Source organism: Phascolarctos cinereus, unplaced genomic scaffold (genome assembly GCF_003287225.1).
Source record: "Phascolarctos cinereus isolate Bilbo 61053 unplaced genomic scaffold, phaCin_HiC Scaffold_1;HRSCAF=81, whole genome shotgun sequence".
NCBI classification, from domain to species: Eukaryota; Metazoa; Chordata; class Mammalia; order Diprotodontia; family Phascolarctidae; genus Phascolarctos; species Phascolarctos cinereus.
Genome location: NW_027555514.1, coordinates 258,590,509 through 258,607,906, shown reverse-complemented (window position 1 = coordinate 258,607,906; position 17,398 = coordinate 258,590,509). Strand labels below are relative to the sequence as shown.

The 17,398-nt window shown below is 39.4% G+C and overlaps 1 pseudogene; it reads left to right on the top strand.

The window, feature by feature from the left end:
• Positions 1-634: 634 nt before the first annotated feature.
• LOC110221782 (complement component 1 Q subcomponent-binding protein, mitochondrial pseudogene) lies at positions 635-4,997 on the top strand (annotated as a pseudogene).
• Positions 4,998-17,398: the final 12,401 nt, after the last annotated feature.

Here is a 17,398-nt window from a genome sequence, read left to right as displayed (position 1 = left end):
GGCTTATAGATGTTAAGGGACTTGGCTAAGGTCACATGGCTAGAAAATATCAGAGGCAGGTTTTAAACCCAAGACTTCTTGACGAGGGCAGCTAGGTGGCAAAGGGGTTAGCGGGCCAAGCCCAGAGTCAGGAGGGCCCAAATTCAAATCTAGCCTTAGACACCTTCTAGCTGTGTGACCCTGGGAAAGTCACTTAATCCTGTTTGCCTCAGTTTCCTCATCTGTAAAATGAACTAGAGAAGGAAATGGCAAACTACTCAAGTATTTTTGCCAAGAAAATCCCAAATGGGGTCATTAAGAGTCCCACACAACTGAACAACAAAAACAATGCTTTCTTGACTCCTTGATCCCCATCACTTGTTATCATAATGGCTTTTCAAAATAACTGGCCACTTTTAATTTGGTCTATTTTATTTGGCAAATAATAAGTTTTAGAAAAGCAATAATTCTATTCAAAACCATTTGGTTTTAAAAACCTGTATTTTCAAGAACCATTGGAGTCAGGGAGGGGCAGCAAACATCTATTCAGAGGCTGAATGTGTCACAGGACAAGTAAAACATCTTGGCCCTAGGCCTGAAAATCTTTAGCGTTTCCTAAACAGCTGGGGTCAGTGAGGGAGAGATAGTGAGGAAGATGGGGCCTCCCTATCAACAGAGTGCTAATGACAGCCAGACTGTTCTCTGGGTCCAACTTGCAACTGACCTCAGCAGTACAACAGCCCCGCTATCACCAGTTAAAAGCCTGACTGGACGAGAGGCTGGTTGATAAGACAAATGATGCAGGCAGAAAAATATCTAGGGCATACATTAGCTCCCTTTCAGGAGTGAGAACATCTTTCCAGGCACCGTATTATCACCACTTAAATTAATTCAAAGCTACAAGCTGCATTGTAGCCTTCATCTAGAGGAACCAAACCGACATCTATATTGACACTCCTGGGGCTTAATTCCATCAGTGTTTCCTAAGAGCCAATGGTTGTGTCCAGTCCATAAATGGCTTTATTTTTTGCTTTGTTACTGATGCCTGGATTCTAGCTGTGAATCTATGATCTAGTTAGAGCAGCTGTGGCCCAGGTCAATTTGACCCAAAGTGTTGATCTCCACCTGAGGCTTAGACTTTTCTCCCCTTGGAATTAGGTCAGTACCTCCTGTTTCTAAGGCCTCCCATGCACCATCGGGCGAGACTTCCTCGAGGCGGCCTCACTTCACTCCTTTGACAATATTGATTTTCTTGCCTCGGTACTGGTCTCCAATTACAAACTTAGTGGTCACAGCTATGGGTTCTTTTCTTTGTTTTTTAAGTTGTTTTTCCATGTGCATTTGCTGGAAAGGAGTAGTTGTCATCTCCTTGAGACAGGTCCATAACAGACCATATTGTGCTTGTCTCATCTTGGTTGAGGTGAAGAGAAGGGGAGCAGCTCAGAAGAAAGGTGTCTCTTCATGTACAGTGGAGGGGAAAAAAGTCTAGCTTGGGTCAAAGGATCTGGGTTTAAATTGACTTAACTACTTGTATGGTCTTAGGCAAGTCACAGCTTCCCTGGGTTCTCAGTTCATCCATTAAATCAAGAGATTGGATTAGATGATCAATGAGATCCCTTCCAGCTCTGGATCTCTCATCCTGGTAGGAAGGAATCAGATTCAAGTTTAAGGAAACATGAAAGTATTCTCCTTGCCTTTGCTCTGCTCTGAGCTGTTTGATTTTCAGACACAAGAACAGAAATAAAACTTTCTGTAAATCAGCTGATCCTCTTTTCTGTCTCTGTCCACGACTACATTTCATTGCTTCAGAAAACTGCTGTTTAGGGGAGTCCAAAGTTCATGAAAATAAAGTTCCTTTCTATTTTTTCACTTGCTTTTCTATATTGCATAATGGGGCTATATTCAGTAGAACAGGGCAGCCGGTAAAGGACTTTAAGAAAGAAATTAGGCCAGGGCTAAAAGAAATGAGGCAGAGGGCAAATAGAAATGTTCATGAAAACAGGGGGGAAAAAATTAGTCTACCGTTGCACTAGTCTTTTGCCCTTCAGGCACAGTTATCGTGTATATCATCAGTGAGAAGAGAACCAGGTACTGATAAATTTTAGGCCAATAGATTTTATTAACATATCTGCAAGCAGAATTACAATATCATTCAATCAGTTTTCTGTCTCCCTCTCTTATGGTAGCAGAAAATTGTAGAGCTATGGGGCTTTGGACATTGATTAACCTTTCTAGGCTAATTTTTTTTCCCCATTTGTAAAATGATGGCATTTGGATTGAGAAGCTCTAAAGTCACTTCCAATTTTTCTTAATTATGAATTCTTTTTAAAAATTGTTCATTCTCTTACAAATGGGCTCTTTTTGGATACAATCAGACCCTAACTGAACCTTCCCCTGTAAGAAAAATAGTTAAGTGAAAACCTCAGCATCCATATACCCCACCCCCTCTTACCTTCCTTTACCTCTCTACTGAAAGGAAGGACCATGCTTCATCATCTGATCTCCTTCCCATTCGAAAAGCCTATTATTGCATGACTTTATTTATGAGAGAGGAGGAGAAGGAGACAGAGACAGAGAGAGACATACAGACAGACAGAGATAAAGAGAGATATTCTAGATAGATGATAGATAGATAGATAGATAGATAGATAGATAGATAGATAGATAGATAGATAGATAGATAGAAAAAGTAGGGAGGATAGATAGATGGATAGATAAGATATACATACATAATATATATAATGTGTATACATATACATGCATACATACATACATACATGTATACATACATACACAGTTAACTGTGAGTTACCTGCAGAAAAGCCATAGGGTTAGTTAGCATGCATGATTAAAAGTAACAGACAATACTAAAATTTAATTTGTCCAATTGTCCTTCCTTCAAATCTCTGCTAAAGTCCCACCTTCTGCAAGAAACCTTTCCCAGTCCCCCTTAACCTCATTGTCTTTCCTCTGAAACTCTCTCCAATATATCCTCCATATAGCTTGTATGTACATAGTTATTTCCATATTGTCTTCCCTGTTAGACTATAAACCCCTCGAGGGCAGGGACTATCTTTTGACTTTCTTTGTGTCCCCCACTTTTAGCAGTGGCTGACATATAATAGTGCTTAATAAATGCTTGTTGTTGGAGAAATTAAATCTATTTATAGTTATATGAAAAAGTGCTCTAAATCACTATTGATTAGAGAAATGCAAATCAAAATGACTCTGAGGTACCACATCACATCTGTCAGATTGGCCAACATGACAAAAATAGGAAAATGCTAAATGCTGGAGGAGATGTGGGAAAATTGGAACACTAATGCATTGTTGGTGGAGTTGTGAACTGATCCAACCATTCTGGAGAGCAATTTGGAACCATGCCCAAAGGACTATAAAGATGTGCATGCCTTTTGACCCCACAATGCCACTTCTAGGTCTGTATCCCAAAGAGATCATACAAATGGGAAAAGGACCCACATGTACAAAAACATCCATAGCAGCCCTTTTTTTGGTGGCAAAAAATTGGAAATTGAGAGGATGCCCATCAGTTGGGGAATGGCCGAACGAGTTGTGGTATATGAATATAAGGGAATGTTATTGTTCTATAAGAAACAATAAGCAGGCAGATTTCAGAAAAATCTGGAAAGACTTACATGAACTGATGCTGACTGAAGTAAGCAGAACCAGGAAAACATTGTACATAGTAATAGCCACAATGTGTGATGACTAACTTTGATAGACTCATCTCTACTTAGCAGTGTAAGGATCCAAGACAATTCCAAAAGACTCATGATGGAAAGTGCTGTCCACATCCAGAAGAAAAGAACTATGGAGTCTGTATGTAGATCAAAGTATACTATTTGCTCTCTTTTTTTTCCCATTTTTTTGTTTGTTTGTTTCTTCTTTCTAGTGGTTTCTCCCATTGGTTCTAATTCTTTACAACATGACTAATATGAAAATAAGTTCAAAAATAAATAAATAAATGTTGCTTGTTGACTGACATAGTTATTTGGAATCTTTCTGTCCAGCATTTTCTTTTCATGTATTTCAGGTCTTGATAAACATTTCAATCCACAAACCAGGTGTAAGAAATATTCACTCCAGTACATGGTGTCACTAACTGGCCTCCATCCTGACCAAAAAAGAACATCTTTAGGGCTCCAAGTAATTTTGGCCCAGCGTGCTCTGCACTCTCTGCTCTCCTTCCGGTCTCCAACGTTGCTCTCCCCTCCCCTCCCCCATGTGTCTCGGTCGTGGCCCCACTGCTGCTGCCCCTGCTGCTGCGTCCCACCATGGCCACCTCCATCCACACTTTCGGAGGCCTTGTGGGAGGAGGAATCGCCAACAGTCCAGGCCCTTGTGCCGCCCTCCTCCTGAAGCCACCAGGCCTGTGCTCAGTGCATGTCCACATCAAAGCGGACAAGGCCTTTGCTGAATTTACAACAGATGAAATTAAAGAGGAGAGGAAAATCCAGAAGCACAAATCCTTCCCCAAGATGTCCAGGGATTAGGAACTGGGTGTGCAAGGAAGGGACAGAAGTCAAGTCAGTCCAGAGATGAGCTGGAGCGAGCATGACGGTCACATTCAATATTAGCAACGATATCCCACCAACGTTTGGCAACAAGCCACCAGAAGGACAGAAAGCCCAGGAATAGCAGCAAGAGCTTGAACTTACGTCAACCCTGAACTTGGTGGTGGAGGTTGTGAAGGAAGATGCCAAAAAGGCCCTTGTGTTGGCCTGCCACTGTCCACAGGACAAAGTTGGACAGGAGGAAGATGAGAGTGACATTTTCTCCATCAGGGAAGTTCGTTTTCAGCCCACCAGCGAATCCCACTGAAAAGACACAAACTACAAGCTTAACACAGATTCCCCCGACTGGGCCCAGGACTTCCTGGCTAATCAAGGGATGGACAATACATTTACAGATGAACAGACCGAGCTCAGCACGGCCTGAGAACACTGGGAGCACTCAGCTTTCTGGAAGATCTGAAGGGGTTTGTCAAGTGTCAGTAAGGAGGCCTGAGGCTGCAAGAGCCTACTGTGTACCCAGAGCTCTTCCTTAGAAGAGAACAGTTTTCTCGAAGCTATCATGGAGAAAGTGGAGTAAAAAACTGTCAGGCATAAATTATGTTCCCTAACCCTTTTATTTCCTTGCTCTGCTGGCATTTTTGTATACCACCACAGAATGATGAGAAATAAAACTCTTGGACCCCTCCAGGGGGGGAAAAAGAGTAATTTAGGCTCTACTGAGGTGCTGTTCTTGGCATCTATACTATGCCAGCTGTAACATAAATAAACACCATCCCATTAGGAATTGGACTGAGACCACCAATTTGTTTTCTGTAAACCAGAGAACACAGACTATCAAATCATGATCCTAACAACACAGAGACAAGTTCAGTGCAGTAATCCTCAAGCTTCATGTTATACTGTGTCTGTTGGCTAATGAACCCTTTAGACAACCTAGAAAAAGTATTTCTCTCTCTCTCTCTCTCTCTCTCTCTCTCTCTCTCTCTCTCTCTCTCTCTCTGTCTCTGTCTCTCTCTGTCTCTCTGTCTCTCTCTGTCTCTCTCTCTCTCTCTCTCTCTCTCTCTCTCTCTTCTCTCTCTCTCTCTGTGTGGGCCTCTCATATATTAACACTTTACTTAAAATGATAAATGTCAACAAAAAATTGGATTTTATATGGAAAAGAACATGGAACAAATTGGGGGAAGTTAGTTAAATTAACATACTCCTCAAATATTATGGTAAAAAAATCCTAAATTTGATGACTTTATGATATAAGCTAAAAAAAAAAGGGATTAATTATTTACTAGCTATCTTATTCCTTCTGTGCTAAAATTTATTTCCCTATTTCAAAATATATATTTTAGGTTATAAGGAAAATAAAAATCTTATTGTCCTGGAAACATTGGTCATTTATGAATATTACAACATAATCAGTTGCTCTTGATTTTTTTCTCTTCAGTCTTTGAACTCATGCTAGCAATATTTCAATCTCATAAAAATGTTATGCCGGCATTGTCTGCCCTGACCGTTGCCAGCTCTGCTCCAAGAAGGAATAAAATTGCCTCCCTTTCCCAGACAACAGCTCTTGGAATCTTTAGCAAGTAGTCGTTGAGCAGAGGGTTGACTGATTCTGACTCAATAAAACAGATACAACTCTGAGAAATGGACTAGCAAGTGTACAGATTGGGAGAAACTATCTAATTTAATACAAGCAAGCAAATTACAAAATATAGCTGTTCTAGATTAAAGAAATAATTCTTAGCAATAATACAAAAGGCATAAAGACAGACATTCCTCAAAAAAAAAAAAGAAACATGGAATTAGATTGCCAATCTTGGTATTGGCTGCTGCTCTATCAGAAAAGAAAGATGGCACCAGGAAAAAGAGAAAAAGCAAGCAACCATAAAGGTATCTGATAAATAAGGAGAGGTACTGTTTCTAAGAGCTCCTTTCATCTCCCAAGAGAGTTCAGGCCAAGAGACAGAAAGGAGAAACACGAAAAGCTTCCAGAAGGGAGGAGAGACCAAAAGGGCAATGTGGTCTCTCAATCAGGCTGTGAGAAAAACAGACTGAAAACTCCTGAAAGAAAACAAAAGTACTATGTGCTCTTTCCCCATGTTCTTCCAACTACTTCCAGGATGGTTATTTCTGGCCATGTATCTTCTTAGAATCTTAATTTCTCTTGATAAGTAAAGACAAAATCACACTTCCTATACCCCAAGTTCTTAGTCAGAGTTGAAGATCACTGGTGGTGCTGCCTTTAAAAAAAAAAAATCCGTTTTGAAATCTGGAAGGTCTAACTCTGTTAACAATAGAAAATCACTTTCTTAGTCTAGTCACTTGACCCATTTCTTTCCCCTTTTCTAAAACCTGTTATTTTTTGTAGAAGCAGCATCATTTGGCCAGAGAAAAGAAACTGAGGTGGGGAAAGAGGTTTCACAAAGTTTGACCTGAGACACAAGTAAGCTAGCTCGACTAGATAGAATTTGTGACTGCAGCCAAAAAGAGGCATATTTTTCCTTTGTTTTTCTTGCTTTTTTCCATGACATGGAAAATGCAGAAATGTTTTGCATGACTTCATATGTATAATAAGCATCAAATTTCTTGCCTTCTTGATGGGCTGGGGGAAAGGAAGGAGAGAATGCAGAACTGAAAATTAAAAATTAATAAACTAAAAATGAATCTGGAAAGAGGACAACAAATAGGCACAAAATGAAACAGAGTTACTGGTATTTCTCCAGTTATCTAGCGTCATTGGTATAAGAATAGAAGACTACTTTTAGATCTCACAACCTGAGTGCCCAATATTGTATGTAAGTAAGTGGCAATGACATCTAATATGAAGGAGGGAAAGACAGTTCGACCTAACTAAATATGTATAGGAAAAAAACCATGCAAGAAGTGACATAATTTTTAAATGATCAATTATAAAAATAACAAAAAAGTAGATAAGATTTCAAAGAATGTAGAGCATGCAATATATATTTTAATATGCCTTTCCCATGTCCCCCCCCAGAAGGTAAGTACAGATTGGTTTATTCTTTGTACCAGCATCCTCAGCACCTAGCATAGTGATTGGTACGCAGCAGGTACTTTAAAAATACCTATTGTTTGATTGATTAGAGGATTAATGAAGGAATAACTAGGAACTATTAGCCTGTATACCTACTTTTTCATTTGTATAAAATCTTTGTGAAAATGGTCTCTCTATAAACCAAATATATATTTTATAAAAACACAAGAAAGGGATAAGACAGGCTATCTCTATGCACTGGGGTCTCTATTTGCGTATAGTTAGAATTTAAATCAGGTCTGCACTGCCTTCAGTGCTACTGTACTTCGGATAGGATGACTCAACCTTTGTATGGGTTTTTGTGCGCATGTGAGGGAGTATAGAGGTGGACATCAGGTAATGTCACAAGAATCTTCCAGTCATTCATCTACTGTGGTCTTGGATTTCACCCCACTATTCATTCTGGTATTGTTTTATGTGGCCCTGATTTGGAAGTTCTTTTCAATAATATATATTTTTGCCTGCCCATCTCAAGTTGCTTTTTGTCTACATCCCCTCTCTTAAGTTGGCCATAGGGTGTCCACCCAATGTGATGGTTGCTTTCTTCTGATACAGCAAGGGTGCACCAATAGAGAGCTCTGGCTGTCTCCTCATCGTCCCTCATCCTCACTATGTGACCGACCCATCTTTTCCTAGTCCATTTCTTTGATATTTCAATCCCTGTTCTTCCTCACAGTGCCTCATTGAAGGCTTTTGGGTAAGAAGAATGTGTAAGATCAGAGGGAAGGCCATTTCTGCCACATGAACCCTAGCAAATACCTGAAAAGGGATCCAGGAAGACCAACGGTAAAGAAAAATAAACAGAAACAGAAGTGAGATTCCTTTTCCAGACTAGAACTGTGCAAAAAGATGACCAAAAGTTGGTGTAGATGTCAGAAAAGGTGACATCAGGAAAGCCAGTCTGAATTCTAGGAAATCAGCCAAAAACCAGAAAAGGTAAAGAGGAACCCCTCTTAGGCTCCCACAAACAGACCTCAAGCCAGCTAGCTCTCTGAATAGAGATGCCACAAAACAGTGCCAACTCTCATACTCAGAGACCCGAAGCCAGATCCTGGCCCTGGCTTGTGAGAAAAGAAAAATGTCATAGAATCAGACCCCACAGGTCATTGGAAAATGAGGTCACACCCTACCAGGAGCACTGCAACAGAAGACAAGAACAACTCAGTGATGGGTATCAGCAAAAGAAGGATTGTGCAGGAAGCCTGGGACCAGCATGATCCATCTGGGGCCTATCAAGGCTTAATAAGGGATGAAAAAACTCCTCACCAGTGATCAAGCCAGGAAAAGAAGACAAAAGTGTCAGAGGTAAATGGTCCTAGCACAAAATCACAATCCAAGAATTGAGCTTTCAACTATCAGTAAACAGAAGAAAACACCAAACACAGTGGAGAGACACAGTAAGTTAAGAGAGACCCAAGAGGCAAAGACAAAACATGAGAGTAATTCCAAAACAACTACAAGCAGAACTGAGGGGGAGAAATTGTCTTGGCCACAAGGACCCCAAGAAAGGCTGGAAGGAATGAAGAGATACAAAATGAAATTATAAATAAAATTGGGGGGAGGGGGTGAGTGACAGGGAAATTGAAAGGAGAATGAATAACTTAGAACATACAAAATCTTACACAAGCAATTGAATCCCTAAAAAATAAAATGGAGCAAACAGAACTCAATGACTCCCTGAAACAAGAAATTATTCAAACAAAATCAAAAGACTAAAAAATAGAAGAAAATGTAAAGTATCTACTATCAAAACAACTAAGATGGAAAATATGTTGAAGATTTGATTTATTTTAATGATTTCTTTTCTTCCTTTTTTTCTTTTTTGTGACATTACTAATATTCTCCTCCTCCTCCTCCCAAACTTTTCCCAATTTCTTTCCCCCCAAAAAATATCCTTCTTCTTTATCAAATCAAATTCACACAATGACCACATTTAAAATGTATGTCTCATTCTGCACCTCCAATCCATCACTTCTCTAACAGAAGATGGGTAGCATGTTTCATCATGTCTATAGCTCTTTAAGATTTACAAATTGACTTTCTCATAACAACCCTATGAGCTGACCCCTATGTTATTATTCCAAAACAATGATTCAAAGAGGTGTAATAATTCCTTCCATGCCATAGAGCTAGTACATATCAAAGCTGGGACTTCCAAGTCAAGTCTTTTGACTCCAGGTCCAGAGATTTTCCCATTATACCATTCCACCTAGTTGTCATTTAATAAATGTTTGTTGAATAAATGCATGAAAGTTTTAGCACACTGCAGGTACTAAATAAATGCTCACTGAATTCAATTATCCTGATATTCATGGCAATTTGGTACATATTAGATGCATGTCATGTGTTTTTAAAACAGGAAATTCTTCTCTTCTGTCTCTGCTAACATCTATTGAAGCAGAAGCTATTTGGCTACAGAAAACCAGCTGCTATGACTGTGGGAGATCTGTGAAAAAGAGCAGCCATCACTACCAGCATCCATTGGAATCACGAGCAGAAAATGGAGTGGCAATCTTTGCAGGTGTGTAAAATCTGTTAGAATGTACCATGGACCCAGGATCCCATCAATGTAGATAGTCCTCCCACCTCCATCTGAGCAGGCAGCGACCTATCTGTACCTTTTTATCCTCTGCAATCCTTATCTCTCTTCTCCCATGCATGCTACATGGTATCCAAAGTACTAGGGCCCTTCCTTTAAGTCTTTTTGCATTTCCTGAGGACGAGTATCAAACTTGGACTGTCCATCTGTTGTCCTTCACACTCATTACATGACCAGTTTAAGCTGTCCATCTGTCTCCCTTCGTTATCAGTACGCAGACAGCTCGACTTCTCTTGGCATCACACACAAGATGGAGCCTATTATATTGAGTTAAGTACTGGGCTTGGAGTCAGAATAAATGGGTTTCAGTTTTGCCTCAGATCCTTACTGACTGTGGCTCTAGAAAAGTCACAAACTCAAATGGCCTCAGTTTCCTCATCTGTAAAATGATGGGGTAAGAGTTGATAGCCTTTAAGGTCTCTTCTAGCTATAAAATCTATGATCCTATGACTTGCTATTAAATAATACTTGTAAAGTTAATATCTGTAAAGTGCTTAGCATAATGGCTGGCACATAGTAGGTATTTAATAAATATTTGTTCCATCCCTCCTCCACCTAAACTAGCTGGGTAATGCTGAGTTTTTTTCCTTAACCTCTCTGTACTTCAGACAACTCCCTTGGACTTATGATTTATTTTATTTTAGTGAAGGATTAGTGAAGGAATATCCTAACAAAAGGATATTCCCTATCCTACCAAAATCATTCCTATATTCACACATGCCTTTCACCATTTCTTTCGTATAGAAATACTATAGTAGAGTAGTGCAAACAATCACTGACTTAGCACCAACTTATACAGGTCCCTTGGGAACTTGGAAACATATGCACGCACAACTATTCCCCTTCCATCCTAGCTACAGTTGCTTGGGGTTTCCCTACACTCCTGTGTCTTTTATGTCCTCTCACTTTGCATGAGGTTCTACCTATGGTTATCCTCCTCACCAAATCCCTTGTCTCTGCTTCTCATCACATCCTAAGATTGGTCTGAGTTAGGGATGGGGGAGGTCACTGACAGAACTAAAAGTAGTGAAAGGGAAGGAAAGAGAGGAAAAGCCATCCTCCATCCTACTTCCCCTCTACCTCTATGGGCTTTGTTTTTGTTTTTGTTTTTGGGCTAGGCAATGGGGTTAAGTGACTTGCCCAGGGTCACACACCTAATAAGAGTCAAGTGTCTGAGGCCAGATTTGAACTCAGGTCCTCCTGACTCCAGGGCCAGTGCTCTGTCCACTGTTGCCACCTATCTGCCCCTACTTTTAGGTTTTTGTTGTTGCTGTTGAGTTGTTTTCTACTCTTCATGACCCTATTTTGGGGTTGTTGTGGCAAAGATACTGGAGTATTTGCCATTTTCTTCTCCAGCTCATTTTATAGATGAGGCTGAGGCAAACAGGGTTAAGTGACTTGCCCAGAGTCACACAGCTAGTAAGTGTCTGAGGCTGGATTTGAACTCATGAAGATGAGGCTTCCTGATTCCAAGCCCAATACTCTGTTCCACTGCACCACCTAGCTGCCCACCCGTAAGTAAATAACTCTAAAAATATCCACTCTATTCCTCACAGGTTGGGCGATTTCATAAAGGATACCCCTATGATCTTGCATGCTGTGCTCTGTAGGTATAAGGGAGCACTACTTTTGATTGGTGTAGAGACTAATGTGAACTGGCATGCTGCATAAGGTGGACACACTTCAGAAAACAAGTCCTAGAGACGTAGTAAGAAGAGGCAAATGTGAATTTTTCAATGATAGATGAGAAATATTCCTAGCCTGCAGACATATGGTGAAGCTGCATAACCCCCCCCACCAAAACATGTCCCTTGATTTCCAGTACCTGCAACCCTAGAGACTGCTAAGTGCAGGCTCCTCTTTCTTCATTAGATTGTTCTCCCCTTAGCCAAGTTGAGCTATTATGTCGCTCCCAAAGAGCCCACTTACTCTTGTGTATAATTTGGTCTGTTCCAAGCCGTCTAACTTCCATAACTTCTATTTACTACTCAATTTGACAAAGAAGTTTACTTGGTCAGCTACTCATGATAATTTTTTGTATAACTAGTGTTTGATGAGCAGGAACTAAGTAAAGTAACTGTTACTGTCCCCTTGGGAACAATTAGAAGTGCATTTTATTCTGAACTTCTCCTACCACTGGAATGAAAGGATTTGAGGTGCAATATATACATATAACTTTAGCCAAATATCCAAGGAGTTTGCTGGCACCAGGTCCTATCAGCCCTTGAGGGCAGATTGTTAAATTTTCAATGTAAACATTTACCCCTTAGAAATCAGCAAACACTAAAAATCAGGGCTTGAATTATTAATTTGTTGATTATCTAGACTTGCATTATTGATTTGTTGATTGCCTATTCTCCCTCTTGGAGATAAGAGAGTAAAGGAGAGATGGCCATCCAGTGTGATCCTGGATACTTCCTTCTTCCCCGACAGATTACTGCCAGTGCATGCATAGCTGTCCTCCTGATCCTCACAACCTCCTTTGGGATTGCTTAGATCCCATATCATATCTATATATGCCACATGGATAAAATATATAGGCCAACCAATGACCTTGTGGATGGTCATCCATATCCTCATACATATTAACTACCTTCTGCTATTGATGTAAAAAGCATTTTGTTCATCTTAAAGGTCTACAAAAATGTGGGTTGTTATTATTATTCTCATTTCATTCTATTATTAGTCTTACCGCTGAGTCCCTCAATTACAGCATGTATCTCATAAGGAGCATCCCCAGGCACCATCCAATCTCCTCTCTCTCCACCCAGTCACCTGCTCCTCATCTCAGAGTCTTTACCATCTGTGACAGAGTATTTCCCTCTGAAGTGTAAATACATCTTGCTTCAGCCCTTTGTGTTCCGTTTTGGCACCCCTGTGGATTACTTTGTCTTTCCAGAAGGGGCATCTGTGTCTTGGGGTAGGGAGTAGGGAGAAGGCAAGGAATGCAAAAGGAAACCTTTTATCCTTCATTTTCCTCCTCTGTTTATTAGATCAAAATTAACACTAGGATAGGAGAAATTTTTTAAATAAGAAAAAGATCTTCCAGACCGTAAAAAACAACGCTAACCTGTCTCATTTAAACAGGTTACTAACAATGAAAAACGGGAAATTGATTCAATTCAATAAGGATTTATTAAGAACCCCATGTGCCTGGCACTGTGCTTCATGCAAGAGATACATAGAAAAGAAGTAAAAAAAAAAAAGCAGTTCCCGTTCCATAAGAAATTAGGAGTGCACAGAAATCCTAGGAACCTAGGAAGAATTCTATGAACCAATACATAGTGAAGCAGGCAGAATCATGGGAATAATTTATATGTCTATAATAACATAAAGGAAAAAGAAGATCCTCAAGGAGCTTATTATGTTCTTCTGGATGCAGAAAAAGACATGAACACAGATTATAACAATTCTGTATAGAAGTTTACTAGTAATAAAGTGGGAGAAGTCTTTTTCAGATCTGTAAGCATGCTGTTTTCCTCAGTGGGCCTGAGAGGAGAATGAATGAGGTCAGAAACAGTAACAGCAGTGAAAAGAGAAGGGGTTGACCTTATTTGTATTCCTTAGGGCTGTGGAATAAAAGATAAGAGGTAGCTAGGGAATTTGCTGGGACAGATGAGTCTCCCCAGAGGTTTATACTGGCCAGGGGACCGAGTTGCTCAGCTCTTTCCCCCAAAAAACCTAAAACAACCACCCACTTGCGGGTGAGATGCCATCACCAATGACCTGAGGCAGGGAAAATTTCCATTCATATCATCCATCGAGTGCAGAGGGTAAAAGCAGAAATCTGTGTCCCAAGAAGGGAAGCAGAAATGGCATTCTCTTCTAGCCCTAGGTTCGTGATCCAAAGTTTTTGCAACATTATCATTTTGCGATGTGGGAACCACCTGTAGTTCAATTATGGTTTTGAGAGCTCTTTCCTCCTTCATTCAAAAACATTCATTAAGGGCTCAGATTTCACCATGATTACCCTGAAAGTCCTAAGCAAAGTCCTTCTGTAGGAATCTAGTTTGGTATCCAAGGATGTGGATTCTAATCTTGGCTCTGCCACTTACTAGCTATATGACCTTTGACAGGGATGTAATAAGATGCCTAGGGCAAGCAGCAAAAAACACTGTCAAATCACTTTTGTAATAAAAAAAATTACATTAAATTTTTAAAAATCACCTTTGTAATTCATATCATTAAAATGATGGAAGATAGAATTAAATTCAATACAGTAGAAATTGGGATTGGTTAAGGGAAATATCTATATCATATATCTTAGGACTTAGGACATAGAGACTTGAACTGTACCCTGCCTGCACAGATGCAGAAGAAGCACTTTTGTGGACAAAAGACTCAGGAAAAAAAAATTGGGAGTTCAAAACTTTATATGTTCATCTATTAAGAATAAATCTGGAGTTCAAATCTGGCCACATACACTTGACGCTTACTAGCTGTGTGACCCGGGGTAAGTCACTTAAGCCCCATTGCCTCACCAAAAAAAAAAAAAAAAAGAATAAATCTGGATATAGTCAGTGGCAGCAATGGGGAGGAACCCTGGGGGAGAAGGAGAGAAGATGATAGGGGACTAGAGTGCAGTGTGGCGAGGGGCACACATCGACATGGGGCATACATCTCTATACATCTAAGTCCTCCCCAATGAAGAAGCAGGATTCTTCTGCAATGTAAGGACCCTGGGAAAATGCGCAGGTAGTTAAGACTCTGCTTGCAAGACATTTACCAGAAGACAGACCAGGAAAGAGAGCACCATCAGCTCAAAACAACCAAATTTCACTTCTGAAAAGACTCAGACCACACATTGTCTGCAAGCAGGTCAATGCTATCAATTGTATGGATGGAAAATAGCACATTAGATATTATTACTTTCCCTCTGCCAAGAGAAAATTAAAGTTTAAAAAGCAGTAATATAGTAGGATATTTTCTTGGAGCAATTCCAGGTGAGGGCAATGAGCTGAAAAGAGAGAATGTTTCTTTTTGAGCAGTGAAATTTTCCTCCAGAATCCCACCCAGTCTATGTGAGCCTGGAGCCTCAGGGTGTCCTGGGCCATGAGTGAATGAGAGTTAGTGAGAGCATTTTTGCCAATTTTGTTGTACAGTCATTTTCAATATGATTCTTCATAACCCCATTTGGGGCAAAGATGTGAGAGTGATTTGCCATTTACTTCTCCAGCTCATTTTACAGATAAGGAAACTGAGGCAAATGGTTTAGGTGACTTGTCTAGACACATATAGCTAGTAAGTGTCTGAGGCCAGGTTTGAACTCACAAAGATGAGTCTTCCTGACTCCAGGCCCAGCACTCTATCCATCTAGCTATACTGCCCTATCATTTTTGCCAAAATGTAGTAATAATTATGCTACAGTTTTTACCATATAGCTTGCATTGCAAGCATCTTTTCCCAGGATCATGGATGCTGAGTTGTGAGGTTATTTAGTTATATCATGTTACAGACAAGGAAACTGAGACTCAGAAAGGTTAGATGACTTACCCAAGGTCACACAGGTCATAATTGGCAGAACTGGGAGGACTCATGTCCCTTTCTATTACACCATGTTTCCTCCTTTTCCTAGTTTTCAAATTAAATCCAAGAAATGAAATATATGGATTACTACATTGTTCAAATGAAAGATGTCACCATTAAAGTCAATGGAACAAAAATGATTAATTTTAAATTGTTTTACCACTATTGATTGTATAAAATTTGAATACAAATTATTCTCAAGCCTCCTGGGGCAAAGCAAAAAATCACTGAAAAGATGTTCAAAGATCTGGATTCTAATCCTGACTTTACCATTTATTATCTATAAGACCTTAGACAAAGACATAACTAGAAATTTTGACTCCTAGGCAAACAGCACAAAACCCACGTGAACCAACTTTGCAATCTACAGCATGAAAATAAGACAAGAAATTAAAATAAATTCATTTAAGTGGAAATGGGTAACAAGGAAGAGTTATTATAGTGGCTACAAGCTGCTGAAGGAGTTTGTGGGTTAAATTTTTGTACCCTCTAATAATCTATGCCATGAGACAAAACTCAGCTATTCTGCCCTAGGTATAATTCTGTAAGCAAGTCACTTGACCTTTCTAAATCTCAATTTTGTCCATCTATAAATTGGAGACAATAACTCCTTCTCAACACATAGAGATTGTCGCCATCAAAGGAAATAATTATCTGAAAACCTGGAAAGAGTGAAATAAATGAAGTTTGTTTATATTTGCCATGTAAGAGGCAAATATATATGAACAGTCTTCTTTTCAGGATATGAGCTCTTTAGTCTCCTACAAAGTAACAAAGATGCCCTAAAAGCTTCAGAAAAGCTAGAATAATACAGTAGCCATGCTACTGATGCCTTCCTCAAATTGACCCTTATGGGGCTAAGGATAGGGCTTAGCTTTGTGATTTCCTTGAGATTTCCTCAACTGATGCAGTTCAGTACTTTCTCTGAAACTCAAAGTCTTAAGAGAGAGTTGCCAGGAGTACTGAAAGGTTGAGAGCCTTGCCCAGGTCAATATGTTTAGAGGAAGGCCTCAGAGCCAGGCCTTTCTGGTTTCAGTAGAATGTCAAGCTGCAGCACTCATTCCAATGAAAAGTAAAGAAATGATCATTGACATTTATATTTTGCTTTAAGGTTTCATAGTTAAGTGTATTTATATATGATATATTCACATGTAACATTTGTATAGTTTTCATATTATAACATTTCTATAATAGCATATTATATAACATGTTTATTTTTATACATTTATACATTATGTATCAGATAGAAGTTTATATATCACATATATACATATGATATTTGTGTGTATTCATATATTATAAATTTATATTTAATTTTTTATGTGTTGCTTTTAAGCTTTTTATAAAGCTTTTCACATATATTCTCTTCATTTTTCTTCACGAGCACTCTGGGAGACAGGTAAAACATTTGCATGTTATATAACATATTTTTCTTAAACTTATTTGTACATTAGTCATGTTGTGAAAGAAAACACAGAACAAAAAGGAAAAGCCACCCAAAAAAATCAAAAATAGTATGCTTCGATGTGCATTCAGACTCCATAGTTCTTTTTCTGTATGTGGAAAGCATTTTCCATCATGAATCTTTTGGAATTGTCTTGGATCTTTGTATTACTGAGAGGAGCTAAGTCAGTCATAGCTGATCATCACACCAAGTTGCTATTACTGTGTACAATGCTCTGGTTCTGCTCACTTCACTCAGCATCA